The 8,060-nt window shown below is 45.7% G+C and overlaps 1 long non-coding RNA gene across 1 annotated transcript; it reads left to right on the forward strand.

The window, feature by feature from the left end:
• Window positions 1-6,026: 6,026 nt before the first annotated feature.
• On the forward strand, window positions 6,027-7,296 carry LOC111091618. The gene is made up of 2 exons (XR_005375391.1): window positions 6,027-6,245; window positions 6,515-7,296. It is a non-coding gene; the product is annotated as an uncharacterized LOC111091618 (long non-coding RNA).
• The last annotated feature ends 764 nt before the right edge of the window (window positions 7,297-8,060 follow it).

The raw sequence follows: 8,060 nt of genomic DNA on the forward strand, positions 1-8,060 counted from the left end.
GCCTGTACAATACTCAGAGCTAAACACAAATTTAAAACACTCATTTCACCAATGATAAATTATTTCGAATACTCTTTAGTCTAACCTGTAGTATGAACTATTCATTTGTTTCCTTCAAATGCTACCTGACTCATCCTAGAATATAGATTACCTTCAGGGCACTTTTTCTATTTTACTGACCACTACTAGTTGGCTAACTATTTTGTATCAGTCACTACATCTCTGCTTGATGTACTTTATTTTTTATTTTAAAAGGTTTATTTATTTATATATTTATTCATTTATTTATTTATTTATTTATTTGAGAGAGAGAGAGAGAGCAAGCAAGCACAGGGGTGGAGGGGTAGAGGAAGAGGGAGAGAAAGAATCTCACACAGACTCCTTGCTGAGTACGGAGCCCAATGCAGGGCTTGATCCCATGACCCTGAGATCATGACCTAAGCTGAAATCAAAAGTCAGACACTTAACTGTGAGCTACCCAGCTGCCCTTGATATATTCTAAAGTAAACCCCACACAACAATTTTGAAACTTTGTTCCACTCTGGTACCCTAGTTTCATGATCTATAACAGTCAATGAAGGACTTGTGTCATAGGATCATGGTGCAATTGTCCAGTGCCTGCCATAGGTCTAGCAGACCCTGAGATGGGAATGTATATGCAAGTGATTTATTAATGAGGTGCCTCCAGGAGAAACAATAAAGGGAGGGGAGAAGCTGGATTGGGAAGGGGAAGAAGCCAAGCAAGGGTATGATTTCAAGTGATGTTCCAAAGAAGGTAGCTTTAGTCTAATTCCATAGGAAAATTCTGGATTATGTCTCATTCTAAACTTCTGGGTAATGCAGGGCAGCTGGACTCCAGTAGCCTGAAGGGAGTCCACACCAGTAGAGTTACTAGGGTAGGATAGTGGAGGGAGAGCAACCAAAGTTAGGACAGAAATGGGAAAGAAGATTTGAGGCGATCTGAGCAGAGCACTGACTATTGCTCAGTAGTGGCCACTTAACATGTTTTCCCTGGATAGATGTCTGTTCAAGGACTGTTATAGGTTTGCAATGAGACAAGTACAAAAATTATAAGTGTGCATTTAGAAATTTTTAAAGCAATTTGACAGGATAGTTTTATGTCTTTTGACTCTATAATAATTTTGTTTTAAATGGCTTCATTTTATTTCATTTTTTTTTTGAGTAATCCATATTATTTTCACTTTGTGAAAGAATTGGTCTGTGATTTACTAGGGGAGAAAATAACCCCAGCTCTTCATCATAGAAGCACCAGGCCATGGTGCACATAAAACAATGTAGCTATTATTAAAACCAAAAAACATTCATTTACTTGCTAATAAGTAAAAATATTTATTAAATTTCTGTTATGAACCTGAAATCTTTTTTGAAACTGCAGATTCAGCTGGGAATCCTTTCTGATCTTACATTTTAGTAGAGGAGAAAGATAGTAAGCAAATATACCAAACAAATGTGGTAAGGATTACAGAAAAAAATAAAGGAAGGGAAGAGAAAAGGAATAACAGGGAATGAAGTTTGATAGGGTGGTTGTATGTGTCATCTATTGCTGCCTAATAGATTAGCACAAACTTGGTGGCTTGAAAATACACCTTAATAATCTCATAGATTCTGTAGGTGAGAATCCAGGGATTCCTTAGCTGAATCTTCTCTGGGGGGTCAGAAGGCTGCAATGAAGGTGTCAGCTGAGCTGCATTCTCATCTGGAGGCTCAACTGAGGATTAATCCACTTCTAATTCACTCAGATTGATGGTAGAATCAATATCCTTGTTGATGCAAAACTGAGGGCTCGTGTTTCTTGCTGGCTGTTGATTCGAGGTTGCCCTCAAATCCTAGATGCTGATCTCAGCATCTTGCTCCCAGGCCTCCCAACCAGCAGATAGATACTTACTTCTACAAAGCCAACAAGAGAGAAAATCTCTAGAGTGAGTCTGACAACAAGATGGATGGAGCTTTATATAGTGTTAACAATCATGGGAGTGACATCTCATCACTTCTTCTGGATTCCATTCGTGAGAAGCACGTGTCTGGCCCACATTCCAGGGGAGGGATTACATAAAGGGAGGAACACCAGAAGGTGGGCATCATGAGGGCCACCTTTGGAATCTGTCCATCACAGTGGTCAGGAGGCCTCATATCTGGTCAAAGGATGCTCAGATAAGGCAACATGTGAGCAATGATTTGCATGAAGCAAGAGAACAAACCATACAGTTATTGGTGGAAGATTCATCAGGCAGAGGGAATGGTAAATTCAAAGAGACCAAACTTGCTTGGTGGTTCAAGGAGCAAGTATGTCTCGAGCAGAGTGAGCAGAGGGGAGAGTACTAGGAGATAATCTCAGAGGAGTACTGTAGGGCCAGGTCATGCAGAGTTTTAGAGGCCTTCATCTGGATTTTGAATTTCACTTTGAGTGAGATAGGGCCATTCAAGGACTTTGAACAGAGGAGTGTCATCAACTGACATGATCTGGTATATCATGTGAGGAGGAAGTGAGGGAAGAAGAGAGAGGAGTTAAGATTCTATTTAATAATAGGTGCAGAAAGGGAGACAGAACATGAGAGACTCCTAACTCTGGGAAACGAACTAGGGGTGGTGGAAGGGGAGGTGGGCGGGGGGTGGGGGTGACTGGGTGACGGGCACTGAGGGGGGCACTTGATGGGATGAGCACTGGGTGTTATTCTATATGTTGGCAAGTTGAACACCAATAAAAAATAAATGTATAAAAAAATAGATGCAAAAATGTTGGTATCTTAGACCAAAGGGGTAAAAGTAGCAACGGTGAACAGTAATGAGGTCGTGGATATAACTGTAAGGGGATGCTGACAAGATTTGCTAGATTGTTAGGTTTGTGACAGAAGAGAAAAAGAGGAGTTAAAGCTGACCTCAGTGTTTTGGGCTTGAGCAAGTCAGACAATGACGTTACCATTTACTGAGATGAGGAGGAGTTTTGGGGAGGCATTCCACCAAGATTGCATGGAAGTTTGGTTTTGAACGTGCTAAATTTAGTTTGCCTGTTCATCAGGCAAGTAGTGATATCAGGTAAGAGATCAGACATGTGAATCAGAGATTCATAGGTGAAGTCAGGACTGGAGATCCAACTGAGTAGTCATCGCATATAGATACTATGTAAAATCATGAGACACAATGGGATGACCTAGAGAGTCCGTGTTGATACAGAAGTCTAAGAACTGGACTCTAAGCCAGTTTGGAGGGAATGGAAATGAGGACCCAGCAAAGGTCACTGAGGAGGAGGGGCCACGGAGGTCGGAGAAGAAGCAAGAGGGAGTGGTGTCCTGGTGCCTGGAAGTCTAAGAGTGTGTCAAAAAGGAGAGAGAGATCAACTGTGTCAAATTCTGCTGGCAAGTCAAGTAGAATGAGAGATAAGAATTGCTCATTGGCTTTAGCTACACGGAAGTTATTGGTGACCTTGACAAGAATTGTGGAAAGCACAAAAACCAACTGGATTGTCTTCCATGAAGTTGGAGGGGAGGAATTGGAGCATAAAATACAGACTTTTTATTTATTATTTATTATTTATTATTTTTTTATTTTTTTATTTTTTTGACTTTTTTTAAAAATAGAAATTATTCTGTAATTGGGAGGAGAGAAATAAGTGAAGACTGAAGGAGCATGTGAACCAAAGGTTATTTTTTTTAAGAATTTATTTATTTATTTATTTATTTATTTATTTATTTATTTATTTATGAGAGACACAGAGAGAGAGAGAGAGACAGAGACACAGGCAGAGGGAGAAGCCGGCTCCATGCAGGGAGCCCAATGTGGGACTCGATCCTGGGTCTCCAGGATCACGCCCTGGGCTGAAGATGGCACTAAACCACCGAGCCATCCAGGCTGCCCCCAAAGGTTATTTTTTGAAGATGGGAGATATTAAGTCATATTTGTGTGTTGGTAGGCATGATTCCCTGGAGTGAGAAAAACTAAAATTGCAAGAGATGGAAGGAACTAGAGCTGGAGCCACGACTTTTGAGTGTGCACAGTGAGGGGGAGAGCAATCATGTTTCATAGAGTTGAGGGGAGAACACAATGAGATAGTCTCTGTAAGGCATCAAAATGGCACCTGAGACATGACAGGTGGCGAGGAAATGATATGTTTTACTATTGTTGTATAGCATCTTGGGGCAGAAGATGGGGCAAAAGCGATTTTTAAATTCAGAAAACTCGAGGTTGAGATTAAAACGAAATGTGAGTGGGGTGGCTGGCATTAAGAGAGTATGAGAGTATGAGTAGAAATTAAGATCCTTGAGGCAGTCCACGTTTGAGTTATGCAACTGGAAGAAGCAGGGAAGCAAGAGGCCACTGCGTCCAGTGCTCAGGAGAGTGGGCTCACCCCATCAGTAACTAGCTGCACAAGTAAGCCCGGAATTCCCTGATGCCCCCAACTTCCTCTCCTATAAAAGGCGGCTGGCTATACCCATTCTCTTGACCTGGAAGTTAATTTCTACGAAACCAGCAAGGCTAGGCAGGAGGATGTGGTTTCAAACAGCAAATGAGGGTTGTTTTCAGGAAGATGGCTCTCAACTAGCAGAACTATAGGGATTCCAAAGACTCCCCGGGATTCAAAAAGAAAAGCTGAATACTGACTGTACTGTATACAACAGCTCCTTGAGGGGATCCCTGGGTGACTCAGCGATTGAGCGTCTGCCTTCAGCCCAGGGCGTGATCCCGGAGTCCCAGGATCAAGTCCCGCATCGGGCTCCCTGCATGGAGCATGCTTCTCCCTCTGCCTGTGTCTCTGCCTCTCTCTATGGGTCTCTCATGAATAAATAAATAAAATTTTTAAAAACGACAACAACAACAACAACAACAACAACAACAACAACAACAGCTCCTTGAGTCAGAAGGGAGGGAAGGGGGAGAAGAGAAGTGGTGTGCAGGGATCAGGAGTCCAACAGCAATTAAGGGAACAAAGGTCAGCTGGATGGTCATTCCAGGCAGTTAGGGAGGGAATTAGAGCTGGTGAGGTGCTAATTACACGGGCCATTTAGACTTGGGGGGGGGGGCTCGCTGAGAGGAACAAAATGAAGGCTGATTACTCGCTAAAAATAAAGGCTGTGGGTGAGCTCAGACCTACTCATGGGGCCCTGGCCCAGGCAACGGGGGGCAGTGTGCTCTGCTGCCTCTTCTGCTCCCAGTGTGGGCAGGGCCTGCCTCCACCCTGCACCCCCCCACCAAGCTGGGATGCTAAGTCTGCGAGGCCTCTGCTGACCACTCACCAGCACCAGGCAGGCCAACCGGAGGGTCTGAGCATTGATCTGTCAAGATAACCCCTCAAGGGGTGGGCTGTGCCGTGCAGAAGAGTGCCAACCAAGAGGGCCAGAGGTAGGGAAATCCAGGCCACGCTGTGTCCTTCCACAAGTGTCCCGCAGCGAGGCTGCAGCTGCAGGGAGGAAGGGGCGCCTCTTCTTGACTTGTGTTAGTCACTATATGGACTAAGCCCTGTATAGACAAAGGCAAGAAGGTTGGCCCAGGTCTCCTGGGCCTGGCGCAGTGTCCTTTGTTCCCCTTATCACCTCATGGGGTCAATGTTCCTTATTTGGGGCTTGTCAGAGAGGTGAGAAGACACAGGGGAGGTAGTAGAGGGGGCAAGCACTCGCTGGAAGCGTATTCTCCTAGCTCGGTCAGTGTCCTCCCCCTCCTCTCGTACCTGGATCTATCGTGAAGCTTCCTGGGCATTGTGTCCACCCGCTGACATGAATAACCTCTCTCCCACCGTGAGGATTCTCTGCTAGGACAGGCAAAACAGGCCACCAGATAGTGGGTTCTCTTAATACTTGGTATTTCTACTTTTTGTTTTGTTTTCCTTTATAATCCATGACTCCATAACAAATGGCCCGCAAGATTTAGTGGATTTAGGACAGTAATTTGTATTTATCATCTGTCATATTTTCTGAGGGCCAGGACTTCAGGGCAGCTTAGGTGTGTGCTTCTGCAGCAGAGTCTCTTGTGAGGTAACATTCCAGGCGTCGGCTGGGGCTGCAGTCATCTGAAGGTTGGACCGAGGCTAGAGGTTCTTGTTCAACGGTGGCTCCCTCACGTGGCTGGCAGTTGGTGCTGGCTGCGGGGGGGAATTCTGAATTCCTCTTTGTGAAGGCTCCTCCACAGGCTAACCGCGCGTTCTCCTGACATGGCAGCTGGCTTCCCAGCAAAGGAGGCCTTCAGGGCGGAAGTGACGGTGCCTTTTTTTGACCTAGCCTTGGAAGTTACACACTGTAAGTTCTAGAGTATTCTGATTGCGCAGTTCATCCCTGATTCACAAGGGCTGAATACCAGGAAACAGAGATCAATAGGGGTCACCTCGGACCACTGGAATGGCCATCGTTGTAGGCATTTGATCCTATCTATACATTCTTTGAAGATAAGAAAAAACTTGACACTTGTTGCATCTAATGGGCTTTCGTTCATGGGAGCTTCCTTGATCTTCAGGGAACCTGCAAGCAGGTACAGATGGACACATTCCTTTATTTATTTATTGCTTCAGAAGTATTTGTTTGCTGCCTACTATGAGGTGGACACTCTTCTAAGCACCTGACAGATAAACGGAGGTTGAGTGGCAATGGACAATGAGAACCAAGGTATCTGGCCACCGTCATTAAGCATTTGAGCCACAGTGAGTTCTAGGCTCCCTGTAGGGGTGGGTATGGGGGCGAAGGGTACTCCTGCTCTCAATTTGTGGTCTCTTGTGGAAATCTCAGGGTTGCACAGAGCCAGTCATTGTGAGAGGTACCAAGATGCCGTAGGAAATAACCAAAGGAGTTGCCCCCGGGCTCATTGCCAGCTGAAATGGTCAAGGATGGGGCATGCGCTGAGACATGGAGTTAAGAAGAGGATGGAGGATTGATTCAACAAGGTGAAAGCTCAAGAAGAACAGGTTCGAAATAAATGTGGAGCCTCTCTCGTCGAAGTCAGATAGGGACGGGCCTGGCTTCTGTTCGCAGGGATGCGAGAGGGCTGCGCCCAATTTAGTACGCCCTCCCCACGAACTCCTATGTTGAAACTTAATCCCCCAGTGTGAGGGTATTTGGAGGTGGAGCCTTTGAGAGGTGCTTAGGTCTGAGGTTGGAGCCCTCATGCAAAGAATTAGTTCCTGTGTAAGGGAGGCTCAGAGGGTGCCTGCACCCACCTGCCGGACGACAACAGAGCAACAAGAATGCTGTCTGGAAACCAGGAAGCAGGTCCTCACCAGACACCACATCTGCTGGCACCTTGATTTGGGACTTCCCCGACTCCAGAACCTGAGAAATAAATGTCTGTTACGCATAAGCCACGCAGTCTATGGCATCTTATTATAGCAGCTCGACTGGACTCAGCCAGCCCCCAAGGCCCCTTCCAGCAGTGTCTTCCACAGAGCCTCTTTTTTGCCTGGGCACCACAAGTCTTGCACTCTGACATCAACAGTATTTCTAACATCCCACATCTCTGTTGTTCAGGTTTCAAGCGTCCCGAAGGCCTGGAACTACAACATTTTGCCCCCTCGTTTTCAGTGCACTCAACGGGCGTTCAGTAAGCACACCCGGGTTTTCCTGTTACTGACATTAGGGCACGTAGAGGGGCAGAGAGGCCTGGTGGTGAGGGGCCGAGCCTCGGGAGCCAGACTGCTTGGCTTCAGGTACCCGGCTCTCCACTTCGACGCGGTCTGAATTTGTGCAAGCTCCTTAACGTCTCTGAGTCTCCTTTTCCTTGTCTGTGGTGCAGGGATAATGATCTTGCCATCCCAATGGGTTTTGTTTTGAGGACCAAATGAGTGAATATGTGTAAAACCGTAGCACGTAGGAAATGCCAAGTATATCAGTTATTGCGTATCCCTAGGTTATCTACATTCAGTGAGCAGATCTCAGTGGTTCCTGGATGGCACTGACCTGACACACACTGTGGTTTCAGAGTGACTTTGCAGAGAGTAAGGGGGTGAATGACCTGCAGGGGCATCGAGGGAAGAAACCCTGCATCAAATGTCCATTGAATGTAAGTTGCTTCTCTGGAAATATTAAAATGAGAAAATGTGGGTTTATAATTGAGGAAGTGCAGTA

This window comes from Canis lupus, chromosome 21 (assembly GCF_011100685.1).
Source record: "Canis lupus familiaris isolate Mischka breed German Shepherd chromosome 21, alternate assembly UU_Cfam_GSD_1.0, whole genome shotgun sequence".
Lineage (NCBI taxonomy): Eukaryota > Metazoa > Chordata > Mammalia > Carnivora > Canidae > Canis > Canis lupus.